Genomic DNA, 15751 nt, shown 5'->3' with positions numbered 1-15751 from the left:
TTGTCTGGTTTCTGAACTTAGAGGTAAAACTTTCAAACTTTCACCATTGAGTACATTAGCTGTGAGTCTGTCGTATATGGCTTCGGTCATATTGAGGTATGTTTTTTTCTATACTTAATTTCTTTTTTTTTTAACATCTTTATTGGAGTATAATTGTTTTACAATTGTGTGTTAGTTTCTGCTTTATATCACAGTGAATCAGATATACATATACATATATCACCATATCTCCTCTCTTCTTACCCTGCTCTATTTTTTTCTATAGTACTCACCTTCTAACGTACTAATAAAATAATTATTTTTTATGTTTATTGATCATTTATTGCCCTATCCTAGAAAGTAAGCTAAATCAGGGCAGAGGTTTATGTCTGCTTTGTTTAGGAAACATACTAAAAGCATGGGACAATGCTTGGCACATTTTTGGAACTCAACAAATATCTGTTAAATGAATGGGGTGAATGCTAAGAAGAATTATTGAAAATCAGATCTCTATCTCTTTCAACCAATATTAGGTGCAAAAATTCAGCCCCTAAAATAACCTCCATATTTCTTAGGTGCTAGAAATTTTTTCCACCTGGGGAGCTAGTAACTTCATTTACCCAACAATTCTGTTTTACCAAAATAAAAATTTAAACACTGTAAGAAAATTTCTTTCCACTGGAATCTTCAAAGACTTGTAAATAGAGCTACAATGAACATTTTGGTACATGACTCTTTTTGAATTATGGTTTTCTCAGGGTATTGCCCAATAGTGGGAATGCTGGGTCGTATGGTATTGTATTTTTAGTTTTTTAAGGAACCTCCATACTGTTCTCCATAGTGGCTGTAACAATTTACATTCCCACCAACAGTGCAAGGGGGTTCTCTTTTCTCCACACCCTCTCTAGTATACTTAATTTCTTAAGAATTTTGATCATGAACAGGTGTTGAATTTTGTCAAATGCTTTTTCTGCATCTATTGAGATGCTCATATATTATTTTTCTTTTATTCTATTAATGTGATATATCTCATTGATTGATTTGCATATGTTGAACAATCTTTGCATCCCAGAGATAAATTCCACTTGATCATAGAGAATAGTCCTTTTAATATCCTACTGAATTCAGCTTGATAGTATTTTATTGAGAATTTTTTCATCTATATTTATCAGGAATATTGGCGTGTTGTAGTATCTTTTTCTGGTTTTGGTACCAGAGTAATTAATGCTGGCCTTGTAAAATGAGTGTGGGAGTGCTCCCTCCTCAACAGTTTTTTTGAAGACTTAGAGAAAGATTGTCATTGATTCTTCTTTAAATGTTAAGTAAAATTCACCAGTGAAGACATCTGATCCTCGGCTTTTCTTCATTTGGAAAATTTTGATTATGGATTCAATCTCCTTACTAGAATTGATCTGTTCAGATTTTCTATTTCTTCCTGATTCAGTCACTCTTAATTAGTTTTCCTGCCCTGGTAAGTCAGTAGAATGCACCAGGGGCTGCTCACCTGTTGTTTTATAACCAGAATTAAGCAAGACTCTACACTCAATTCCCTGGTCTGATGGGGCCACTAGTTTTGCTCTGTAGATGGAGAGAGTCACAGGCTGTGTTCTCTGTTCAAATTCCACTGTATGTAGGACTTTTGGACGAGCTTTTTTTTTTTTTTAAATCTTAAAAAAAAATTATTTATTTATTTTTATTTTCGGCTGTGTCAGGCCTTAGTTACATCACATGGGATCTTTCCTTGTGGCACACTGGCTCCTCACTGTGGTGCATGGGCTTCTCTCTAGTTGTGGCATGCAGGTTTTCTCTCTCTAGTAGTGGCACACAGGCTCCAGAGCATGTGGGCTCTGTACTTTGCAGCACATAGCCTCTAGTTGAAGCGTGCAAGCTCAGTAGTAGTGGCACACGGGCTTAGTTGCCCCACAGCATGTGGGATCTTAGTTCCCTGACCAGGGATCAAAACAGCATCCCCTGTATTGTAAGGTGGACTCTTCATCACTGGACCACCAGGGAAGTCACTTGGATGGGCTTTGCAGTTTCATGTGCTCTGGTTAGGTATCCTGGTTGGGTGGGCTGAAGGCTTTATTCACCAATGGGCAGGGCTATGCGTTAGTTTCCCTACCAAGGTAGAGCATGAGACCTGGCTCCAAGGATAGCAAGACTTTTTGTTTATGGCCTTGACTCAGGCCAACCGGCACCCCAAGTTTCCTAGCCAAAGAGGGCCCCTGGCTTTGCTCTATAGACAATCAATTCTGACTGTCATTATCTTTACTCAAGTATAATTGGGCTATGCAGCTTTGAGGTGTTCTGGCCAGATGGGGCTGGGTGCTGCACTCAGCAAAAACCAGGCTATGACTCAACTCTCCTCTTTGAGTGGGGTTAGGCCAGGTTGTGAGGTTGACAAATCTCTTTGTTTGAGGGCCCGAATCAGGCAGACCTGTACCCTGCTGAGCTCCCTGGTCAGACTACACTACTGTCTTGGCTCTGCAGATGAGCAAAGTCCCTGGTTGGGACTGCTACTTGGGTGGTGCAGGTAGAAACAATCTGCCAAGGTCCAAGTGCTCATTGTTTCAATCCCCTCTCCCCTTTTTAGACATAATCATATTCTCAGTGGTTAAGCCCCATAGATTCCCCTGCAATCTGTGTGGGGCAAGACTGGAATGGAGACTCCCAAGAAGGGACCAACAATGCTGGGGGAGCTGGATATCCACCCTGGGCTCTCCTTTCCCAAGTAGAAACTATAGGCTCAGAGGAGGTTGCTTCACATGGTGCTGTACTGACCTTGGGGTGATGCAATGTGGTCAGCATGTAACCACTCTACTTACCATTTTAATAGGGTCTGTGTTGGTCTCTGTGTTGTAGGGGGTTACTTCAGCCTCTCCCCCATTTTCTATGATTCTCTCAGTGCTGTCTTGTTCATCAATAGTTTTAGTTATTCTCCATGTGAGTGTTAGTAAAGTTAGGGATGACCTATTTCACCATCTTGGTGATGTCACTAGCCTCTCATGATATAATTCTAATGAATATCTCTTGGCAGTTTCTATCTCCTGTTGGTATTTAAGAAGCATACTCACACTGAATTGTGTCGAACTATATTCAGTAAGCCTAAACGGCAGGCTTTATTAGAACATATTGCTCTTCCTTTGGTGTCTTTGGAAGATCTGAAAAATCTAAGTTTTTATTTATTTGTATTTTATCATAATAGATCAGACCCACATCCAGTGATTTTTACATCCCACATTCCATTTTATGATTCAAAACTGAGCCATGATTTTCAAAACTGAGATTTTTATTTGACATGTAGTAATTGTGTAATTTTGAAATTTTTCTTATTTATTGATGTTGTTCTTAAGATATATAATTTATTCCAAGATTTCATTCATGTCTAGTTCCAACCAAGTGCTTTTCCAAGGGTGAGTGTTTTGTGTCATGAGATTGTAAAACCCACAAGTAAATGAGAGTACCAAATATGATCCTACAAGGGACCAACATCTCTACTCTGAAGGTAACTTTTGCATTTTCCTGCTTATTTTTCCTGCCTCCTCTAATAATATACAACTTAAGAAAAATGAACTCTGTGGAGATTGGAAAGAGAAGTTGAATGTTGGAGGCATAAGGCAAATGGAAGAAAGATATCACTCACATAAAATATTATGAAAATTTACTCTTTTTCATTGAATTTGAGATGTTACACTGTCTGTTCCTATGATAAGGGTCAGTAAATTTTTCTCACGACATCACGAGAGACATAGAAGTCTCTGTATTCTCTTCATTAGCTCAGGATTCTAGTGAGAATAGGTCTCCTAAGTAGATGAGGTAATAGGAATAAGGGAGTTGGGTAGAAATGATTTTGGTAGTGGCAGCGTGTTTTCTTCTACTTCTTTGGCTTTCTTTAGTAATGTCTCCTTCCCCCACTAGAGCAACAACAACAAAATATTATCATACTTCCTGAAAATCTTCCTGGTTCTCATGAGAAGCAATAACTTTTCTACTGCAACTCAGGGGTGCCACTATTCTGTTACTAATTGCCAGAAGCAGTGACAATTAAACTGATGCCTACTTATGTCAAAGAGAAGTTTGCCAAGGCATCATGTTAAAACTCTTAGTAGGTTTGCACAAGTGCTGACTTACGCCATTACTGAAACCATTAAAACTAAAACTTCCTCTCTTTTTGTTTTCATTGGAAGGAATTGAAGCTTAGAAAATTTTAATAGTTTGCCACCAATCACACATCTGTTTGTTAGCTCTACTTTGGACTAAATCTAGACTCCTAAATGCCATAAACTCCATATACTTTCTATACTTTTAAGAATCACCTATGTTTTGGTTTTGCCTTAGTTTCCCAGTATCTCTCTCCTCCACACCTTAATAGTGATTGAGTTGCAGACAGAACTAGATCAATAGCTTCTGGAAACTATAACCTCCACCTACCCATGTTAACGAGTTCTTTCCCTCTCATCCACAACTGCAGGCAGTGATAACTGTGTTCAATTGACCCTTTTCATATCCTGGGCTTAAATTCATAATAAAACTCTCAGTCAATTAAACAGTATTTGGTGGTCACATTCCAAATGAAAAAAATCTTTCCTGATTCTCTGTCAATATACTACAAAAGATAAAGTTTTAAACTCCTGAATTTTGGTATACACTTCTGATTACATCCGATTAGTAACCTAAGTCATTAGCCAAGCTGTGTAGGAAATCACTTCCAGTAATTAGGATGGGTACTCCATTAAAATGCTTATGATTTCTCAGAAAGCAAGAAAGGTAGTGAATGAAGAAAAGAGGTTTTAAAGACTGAGCCCAGGAAAAGTAGCAGTTCTGAAAATCATTTACAAGTGTAGGAATAAATAAAATTGAACTGAGAATGATATTAACTTATTTTCCTAGGTTCTTAAGTGTAATAGGAAGAGACTCAACAGTCTCCAAAGACACACAAAAGAATTGTATCTGGCTTGTTTGTCCACTAGTACATTGCACATTTTGTATTCCAATTTAAAATTTTAATTATGAAATTTTAACTGTTGTAAGCATGCTCAACAACTAACATATTTGTATGACTTCTAACTAAAGTCTTTAGTAAGAGGTAATGAACAGGAATATTAACAAGATTCTGATCAAAAGATATGGAAATATATTTAAATTAAAATTATGTTGACATTATGTTAATGTAAAATGGTAACTCTCACCTAATTTGAAGCTGTTTTAATTAGTATATTAAAATGCATTTTAACATTTGATTACTCTAAATCCACATAAATAGGAGGGATTCTGAGCTTTGATAATATTTTAAATAATATTTTCATACATAAAATTTTAAAAATAACGTGATCTTCTTTATCATTCATAATACCTTGAGCAAAGATTCACTGGGTGTAAAATATGTGTTTTAATGTTACATTTTAATGCATTTTTCTTCTGACCAAGATGTTTCATATCTTTCCAGTAGCCTAAACTTTATACCTGGTAACTTTATTTCATCTCTTCTCTAATTCATTCATTCATTCATTCATCAATTATTAATTGCCATCACTTGAAGAATTCAGAGTTTGGTTCAGTAGGTGAACAAAATACAATACTGTATTTAAATAAATGGACAAATAAAATACTGAATTTTCCTTCTGAAGAATTGCCCATTCCATGGCTTCCTTCTCTGTGAACTGACCACATGCAGTGGCAAACCTGGGCCCTGAAGACAGACTTTATTAGATAAACAAGCACTTACTGTATACTCCTAATGACAAGTGTCTCCTGATGTTGCAAAAGACACATTTAAGCATAATATTTGTGCTACGTAAATAGAATCTCAATTTTATTTTCAGGTTATTAATTAGTCATAATTTTATTTCAAAACCAAAAAGAGTAATGACATCACAGTATTCATGTATTTATCAGCTATGTGAAGCTTACTGAAACAGAGTTGCAGAAAAAAAATTTGCAATTTGAATAAATTTTAAAAACATGTTACCAGTCCCTCCCATCAGGAAACTTAAACAAGCCTTTTAGAAAGCCTCATCCACCAGACGGCAGACAGCAGAAGCAAGAAAAACTACAATCCTGCAGGCTGTTGAACAAAAACCACATTCACAGAAAGATAGAGAAGATGAAAAGGCAGAGGGCTATGTACCAGATGAAGGAACAAGATAAAACCCCAGAAAAACAACTAAATGAAGTGGACATAGGAAACCTTCCAGAAAAAGAATTCAGAATAACGATAGTGAAGATGATCCAGGACCTCGGAAAAGAATGGAGGCAAAGATCGAGAAGATGCAAGAAATGTTTAACAAAGACCTAGAAGAATTAAAGAACAAACAAACAGAGATGAACAATACAATAACTGAAATGAAAACTACAGTAAAAGGAATCAATAACAGAATAGCTGAGGCAGAAGAACGGATAAGTGACCTGGAAGACAGAATGGTGGAATTCACTACTGTGGAACAGACTAAAGAAAAAAGAATGAAAAGAAATGAAGAGAGCTCTGGGATAACATTAAGCACAACAAAATTCTCATTATAAGGGTCCCAGAAGGAGAAGAGAGAGAGAAAGGACCAGAGAAAATATGTGAAGAGATTATAGTTGAAAACTTCCTAATATGGGAAAGGAAATAGCCACCCAAGTCAGTAAGCACAGCGAGTCCCATACAGGATAAACCCAAGGAGATACACGCTGAGACACATAGTAATCAAATTGGCAAAAATTAAAGACAAAGAAAAATTATTGAAGCAGCAAGAGAAAAATGACAAATAACATACAAGGGAACTCCCATAAGGTTAAAAGCTGATTTCTCAGCAAACTCACAATCCGGAAGGGAGTGGCATGATATATTAAAGTGATGAAAGGGAAGAAACTACAACCAAGATTACTCTACCCAGCAAGGATCTCATTCAGATTTGATGGAGAAATCAAAACTTTTACAGACAAGCAAAAGCTAAGAGAATTCAGCACCACCAAACGACCTCCACAACAAATGCTAAAGGAACTTCTCTAAGTGAGACACACAAGAGAAGAAAAGGACCTACAAAAACAGACCCAAAACAATTAAGAAAATAGTCATAGGAAAATACATATTGATGATAACTTTAAACATGAATGGATTAAATGTTCCAACCAAAAGGCACAGGCTTTTTGAATGGATACAAAAACAAGACCCATATATATGCTGTCTACAAGAGACCCATTTCAGACCTAGGGACACATACAGACTGAAAGTGAAGGGTTGGAAAATGATACTCCACACAAATGGAAATCAAAAGAAAACTGGAGTAGCAATACTCATATAAGATAAAATGTACTTTAAAATACAGAATGTTACAAGAGGCAAGGAAGGGCACTACATAATAATCAAGGGATTAATCGAAGAAGAAGAAATGACAATTATAAATATATATGCACCAACATAGGAGCACCTGAATACATAAGGCAACTACTAACAGCTATAACAGAGGAAATTGACAGTAACACAATAATAGTTGGGGACTTTAACACCTACTTACACCAATGGACAGATCATCCAAAGTGAAAATAAATAAGGAAACAGAAGCTTTAAATGACACAATAGACCAGATAGATTTAATTGATACTTATAAGACATTCCATGCAAAAACAAAAGATTACACTTTTTTTCTCAAGTGCGCATGGAACATTCTCCAGGATAAATAAACATCTTGGGTCACAAATCAAGCTTCAGTAAATTTAAGGAAATTGAAATCATATCCAGCATCTTTTCTGACCACCACACAATGAGATTAGAAATGAATTACAGGGAAAAAAACGTAAAAAACACAAACACATGGAGGTAAACAATACATTACTAAATAACCAAGAGATTACTGAAGAAATCAAAGAGGAAATTAAAAAATACATAGAGACAAATGACAATGAAAACACGATGATCTAAAACCTATGGGATGCAGCAAAAGCAGTTCTAAGAGGGAAGTTTATAGCTATACAAGCCTACCTCAAGAAACAAGAAAAATCTCAAATCAACAATGTAAACTTACACCTAAAGGAAGTAGAGAAAGAAGAACAAACAAAATCCAAAGTTAGCAGAAGGAGAGAAATCATAAAGATCAGAGAAGAAATAAATGAAATAGAAGCAAAGAAAACAAGAGCAAAGATTAATAAAACTAAAAGGTGGTTCTCTGAGAACATAAACAAAACTGAAAAACCATTAGCCAGACTCATCAAGAAAAAGAGGGAGAGGACTCAAATCAATAAAATTAGAAACAAAAATGGAGAATTTACAACAGACACCAAAATACAAAGTATCCTAGGAGACTATTACAAGCAACTCTATGCCAATAAAATTGACAACCTGGTAAAATGGACAAATTCTTACAAAGGTATAACCTTCCAAGACTGAACCAGGAAGAAATAGAAAATATGAACATACCAATCACAAGTAATGAAATTGAAACTGTGATTAAAAATCTTCCAACAAACAAAGTCCAGGACCAGAAGTCTTCACAGGTGAATTCTATCAAACATTTAGAGAAGAGCTAACACCCATCCTTGTCAAACTCTTCCAAAAAATTGCAGAGCAAGGAACACTCCCAAACTTATTCTATGAGGTCACTATCACCCTGATACCAAAACCAGACAAAGATACTACAAAAAAAGAAAATTACACACCAATATCACTGATGAATATAGATGCAAAAATCCTCAACAAAATACTAGCAAACAGAATCCAACAACACATTAAAAGGATCATACACCATGATCAAGTGGGATATATCACAACGATGCAAGGATTCTTCAATATACGCAAATCAATCAATGTGATACATCATATTAACCAACTGAAGAATAAAAACCGTATGATCGCTTTTGACAAAATTCAACACAAATTTATGATAAAAACTCTACAGAAAGTGGGCATAGAGGGAACCTACCTCAACATAATAAAGGTCATATACGACAAACCCAGAGCAAACATCATTCTCAATAGTAAAAAACTGAAAGCATTTCCTCTAAGATCAGGAACAAGACAAGGATGTCCACTCTCACCACTATTATTCCACATAGTTTTGGAAGTCCTGGCCACAACAATCAGAGAAGAAAAAGAAATAAAAAGAATGCAAATTGGAAAAGAAGAAGTAAAACGGTCACTGTCTGCAGACCACATGATACTATACATAGATAATCCTAAAAATGCCACCAGAAAACTACTAGAATAATCAATGAATTTGGTAAAGTTGCAGGATACAAAATTAATGCACAGAAATCTCTTGCACTCCTATACACTAATGATAAAATATCTGAAAGAGAAATTAAGGAAACACTCTCATTTACCATTGCAACAAAAAGAATAACATACCTAGGAATAAACCTACCTAGCTAGAGAAAATACCTGTATGCAGAAAAGTATAAGACATTGATGAAAGAAATTAAAGATGATACAAATAGGTAGAGAGATATACCATGTTCTTGGATTGGAAGAATCAATATTCTGAAAATGACTATACTACCCAAAACAATCTACAGATTCAATGCAATCTCTATCAACTTACCAATGGCATATATTACAGAACTAGAACAAAATATCTTAAAATTTGTATAGAGACACAAAGGATCCTGAATAGCCCAAGCAGTCTTGAGGGAAAAAAATGGAGCTGGAGGAATCAGACTCCCTGACTTCAGACTATACTACAAAGCTACAGTAATCAAGACAATATGGTACTGGCACAAAAACAGAAACATTGATCAATGGAACAAGATAGAAAGCCCCGAGATAAACCCATGCACCCATGGTCAACTAATCTATGACAAAGGAGGCAAGGATATACAATGAAGAAAAGACAGTCTCTTCAATAAGTGGTGCTACAAATGGGACCTAATGAAACTTTAAAGCTTTTTCACAGCAAAGGAAACCATAAACAAAACGAAAAGGCAACCCTCAGAATGGGAGAAAATATTTGCAAATGAATAAACAGGCAGAGGATTAATCTCCAAAATATATAAACTGCTCATGTGGCTCAATATTAAAGAAACAAACAACCCAATCCAAAAATGAGAAGAAGACATAAATAGACATTTCTCCAAAGAAGACATACAGATGGCCAAGAAGCACATGAAGAACTGCTCAACATCACTAATTATTAGAGAAATGCAAATCAAAACTACAGTGAGGTATCACCTCACACCAGTTAGAATGGACATCATCAGAAAATCTACAAACAACAAAAGCTGGAGAGGGTGTGGAGAAAAGGGAACCCTCTTGCACTGTTGGTGGGAATATAAATTGATACAGCCACTATGGAGAACAGTATGGAGGTTCCTGAAAATACTAAAAAGAGATTTACCATATGATCCAGCAATCCCACTACTGGACATATACCCAGAGAAAATCATAATTCAAAAAGACACATGCTCCCCAATGTTCAATGCAGCACTGCTTACAATAGCCAGGTCATGGAAGCAACCTAAATGCACATCAACACATGAATGGATAAAGAAGATGTGGTACATATATACAATGGAATATTACTCAGCCATAAAAAGGAACGAAATTGGGTCATTTGTTGAGACGTGGATGGATCTAGAGACTGTCATACAGAGTGAAGTAAATCAGAAAGAGAAAAACAAATATCGTATATTAACACATGTATGTGGAACCTAGAAAAATGGTACAGATGAACTGATGTGCGGGGCAGAAGTTGAGACACAGATGTAGAGAACAAACGTAGGGACACCAAGGCAAGAAAGCCGTAGGGTGGTGGGGATGGTGTTGTGATGAATTGGGCCATTGGTATTGACATGTATACATTGATGTGTATAAAATTGATTACTAATAAGAACCTGCTGTATACAAAAATAAATAAAATAAAATTTAAAAATTAAAAAAAAATCACACACAAAAAAATTGACCAGGAAAAACTAACCAACCAACGAACAAAAAGAAAACCATGTTTCCATCTCTGACCTAACATTTACCTTAAATACTGTTCCTGTTGTCCACCTGTTTAACTCAAAATATTAATGAATACTAGTTTTCTTAGAGATTTTTTTTTAATGGAGACTATATTATTTCTCAGATAAATAACACTTCTTCCTTTTAAAAAGTTTTGTATGTTCTGTAAGATAATATAACCCCAAATTGATGTGTATTTATTGACAAAGTATGCTATTTGAATTCAGACAGAAGTGAGTTTAGAGCTCAAACATCTCTTATAGCTACGAGCAAATTAAGAAACTTAGAGTCCTCCCCAGTAGAAATAAAACGCTTACCTTACTGGTTTCTTGTGAGTACTAAACCAGGTTATATGTATATTTGTACCTACCTGGTGCTCAGTGTATGATATAATCTCAATAAATGGAAATATACTTTCTCCTTCCATTTGTGAGTCTACTTACTTCTAGTCTCTAGTTCCTAGTACATTTATTGAATACATTTATTCTCTATATTCTCTTAGATACATTAATTGACCTCTTTGCACTCTGTTTCCTTACTTACTGAATAAGAAATTGAATCAAATATGTCCTATGTTTTCTTCTATCTCAAAAACACCTTTAAAATAGGGATATAAAGAAGATGGACATTAGAAAAAGGAATATAACTAATGTCCTAGAATAATACAGCTCTGGATTTGTATATAAAATCTATGACTAACTGTGAGACTTTGGATCAAAAAATAGTTTCACTATGCATCAGGTCTTCATAATAAAACAGGGAAAATATTGTTAATATTATAAGTTTCACTTGAAAATTATATGACATAATGCCAGGAATCAAGGGCTTTTTAATAATAATAATAATTACTGTAACATTATACTAATGTTACAATAATTATAATTCACCATTACCACATCATTATTGCTATTTCACTACATTAATTTTAGAATAGAGAAGCTTGAAAAATAATTAAGTTCACTGTAGTTTTAGCAAAATGATTGTCAACAATATGTCTATTCAAATACCTCAGGAACTGTAAGCAATAAGTGAAACAAGTGTTTCCTCCTTTTATTTAATTCAAAACACCATATATCTAAAAACATATTTAACATCTTTATATATTCAAGAAGAAATTATTAAAAATGTAATTTTTTCTGTACTCTAGGGCAACAGAAGTTGTGAAGAAAATCAGTTCACATAGAATTTATATATAGTCTAGTATCTGATTAACTGATAATCCCTATCAGTTAGAGTTTACCATATAAGAAACCACTCCATAATTAGTATTTTAAGACCATCAATGGTTGTTAGTTTTCAGGGATTTTGTGGGTTGGCTAGGAGATTCTTCTGGTCTATATTTTCTTGGTTGGTGTTAGTTGATCTAAGATGAACTCAATCATATGTCTAGAAGTCATATGGAGGCACATGGGCAATGGGGATGACTTGACCAAGAGTCTTTTCTTATACAACATGATTGCCTTAGACTCCTACACATACTGGTGGTTTCAGGGTTTTCATAAGCATCAAGCTAGGACAAGTCCCATGTACAAGAAATTTGCAAGTTTCTGCTTGCATTATATTTGCAATTGTCCTATTGGCTACAGCAAATCACTTGGGCAAATCCAGATCCACTGTCGGGTAGGCTACTCAATCTACTACATAATATGTTGACATAAGATTCAAAGGTGGAGGTTCTTGGGGAGGTCAAGCACTATGGGCTTAAAAGGGCAATGTGAACACAGAGAACACCTAGAAGCCCAATGATCTGAGGTTGTGTGAGAGAAAAAACAGCTACTTTCTAACAAGGTCACAGCAATATGGAGTCATCAGGAGAAAGTGAGGTTTTAGTCTGAGCAAGAATAAAATTGGGCCTTTCCAAAACTAGTGGACAAGAAGAAGTTGAGGAAATATGAAGTTCTGATAAGGACTGACAATTTACTTAGGGATTTGGGAGTTGAGAATGAGATCAAATTACATTAAAGACCAAGTGACAAGGGGTAATCTGAGAGTTTGGGGTTTATTCTGGATACAAAATAGGCGGGATAAATGTGTAAATCGAAATTTTTTCTCTTACAATAATCTTGCTGAGTAAATATCAAAATGGGATATAGTGTTTTTCATAACTGGTTCTACCCAAATAAAATTATTAAAGGACCAGACAAATTGAGTCATTTCAAATTTGCTACGGTCTTAGTGTTGATAAACTTTGCTGTGTGTAGATCTTTAACATCCTTTTCTGTCTAGAGTACTAGTTTTTACTCCTTAATAAGCACGGCCACCATGGCTCACATTTCACCATCAGTGAACTACTCAGTACATTTCTTTTTCTAGCATGTGTTCACGTGATTAATAAGTAAGTAAACTTAGCTTTGTCATTTTTTTAAATAGCTCTGAGAATCTTTTTCATTTTTTTTACATTTAATTTTATTTTATGTTTTCAATTTTCATTTTATATTGAAGTATAGTCAATTTAGAATGTTGTGTTAGTTTCAGGTATACAGAAAAGTGATTCAGTTATACCTATACATATATCTATTCTTTTTCAGAATCTTTTCCATATGGGTTTTTACAGAATATTGAGTAGAGTTCCCTGTGCTATACAGTAGATTCTCATTATTTATCTTATAAGTAGTAGTGTGTATATGCTAATCCCAACATCCTAATTTATTCTCCCTCTCCCCACCTTTCCCCTTTGGTAACTACTAGTTTGTTTTCTAACTCTGTGAGTCTGTTTCTCCTTTGTAAATAAATTCATTTGTATCAGTATTTTAGATTCCACATATAAGTGATATCACATTTGTCTTTCTCTGACTTACTTCACTTAGTATGATAATCTCTAGGTCCATCTATGTTGCTGCAGATGGCATTATATCATTCTTTCTATGGATGAGTAATATCCCATTGTACATATGTACCACATCTTTTTTTTTAATATTTATGTATTTATTTGGCTGCATTCTGTCTTAGATGTGGCACATGGGATCTTCATTGCTGAGTGAGAGATCTTCAGTTGCATCATGCGAGATCTTTTAGTTGTGGCATGCAAACTCTTAGTTGCTGCATGTGGGATCTAGTTCCCTGACCAGGGATCAAACCTGAGCCCCCTGCATTGGGAGCATGGAGTTTTAGCCACTGGACCACCAGGGAAGTCCCTGTACCACACTTTCTTTATCCATTCAACTGTTGTTGGACATTTAGGCTAGAGTCTAATAAGGTTAATCTGGGTGGTCACAAGAGAAAATGCTGATGGTGAATTGGTGAGTGTTGCATATGAGGGTGGAAAAGAGATTATGGGAATGAGGGTAGGAAGGGGATCTCTTGCCAGAAGCATGCACAGTTCCCCAGAGGATATGTGATGGCCAGATGGGGATTTCTAGGTCATTGAGACGTCTAAGTCTCTTTCCTAACATCCAGGGTGCAAAAATAATTATTTTAAAATATGTTTTATAAAATATATGCTGTTAGGATTAATGAAATATTCTTTAGAGTCAGATATTTGATGGGTAGACAAAGTGCAAATTCCCCTAATTTAGTAATCTCTACATTGAGACATACATTTCTAAATACTTTTACTTTATTTGATAAACAAATATAGATTAATAATCTATAAATATATCTAAAATGATTTGAATTTATTTACATATGTGAACTAATATTTCTGCTTCATATTAATAGACAATTTTCTATTTAATAGTTCTAATGTTATTTTTAAATAATTCTCAAGAATTTCCTCTGATTTTAGCACACTAAAATTTTGGGAATGAGTTCATGTCTATCTTATCCATAAATTCCATGATTTTAAAAGTCTTTATCTTACTTCTCAGTTTTCATCTTTCAAGTTAAAGGAGTCCTCATTTGTAGTCTGTTATTTTCAAGAAGGTTCCTAATACCCTTGATCAACAGTAGAAAGGTTAATCTTCACTTTCTAAATCAGGACCTAAAGGAAGTTGATAAAGGACAGCCAAAGTCAGGGATCAGTAATCATAATCATGCAAGAAAAATTTTGAAAAGTATCAAGGAATACAGCATTGTAATTTGAGACCTTTTTTTCCCTTCCTTTTTCTTCTTTTTTTTTTCAGAATTTGAACAACATAGGTTAAGAGAATTAAATTTTAAAAATCTTGAGTTACTGAATAAGGTTTATAAAAAAATTTGTCTTTGAAACAATACAGTTTTTCAAAATAGTACAGGCTTATTTTACAATGCATTATTAGTAGGATTCGTGTTAAAATATTTCTCTTCAGGCATATAAGACTCACACAAAAACTTAAAAATCTGGAGTTTTCTTACATTCCTCCTTGCCTTTTTATAACCCTTCATGTTGCTCCCTATCTCCATGTCCCAACTTCCCAAAAGCAGATTCTTAACCATCAAAATATATCTAGTATCTCTGTAATATTTTTCATACTTGTTTATGATCTGAGGGAGAAAACTCTTGCAAATTCACTTTCATAAATATTTTGCTTGAAGTAAATGATGGATTATAAGGGGATCTGCAAACTGACTGAGATGAGATTGTGTTTGGGTAAAGAGGAAAGAAAGGTGTAGATGTAGGTGTGTGTGTTTGTGTGTTTAAGTGTGTGTGAGAGAAAGAGATGGCATGTAAGAGGGCATGTATGTGTGTGTGTATATGTTAGAGAAACAGCAAGTGAGAGTAAAGAAAATTTTAAAAGATTTTTCAAAGGAAATATCACCTATGTTTCATATATGATTCTGGAGAAATTAGACAACTGGGAAATTGTGCCTGGGAGAAAGTTAGTAGAGGACTGAAAGACAAACATTGTAAAATAAATTATCACTACAATCATCAGTAAGGGAATAAACATGAAGATACAACATATGACATCAAAAACACAAAATGTGGGGAAGGGGAGT

This window comes from Physeter macrocephalus, chromosome 15, assembly GCF_002837175.3.
Source record: "Physeter macrocephalus isolate SW-GA chromosome 15, ASM283717v5, whole genome shotgun sequence".
NCBI classification, from domain to species: Eukaryota; Metazoa; Chordata; class Mammalia; order Artiodactyla; family Physeteridae; genus Physeter; species Physeter macrocephalus.
The sequence above is the reverse complement of the archived record's forward strand: the minus strand, read 5'-3'. Positions refer to the sequence as shown.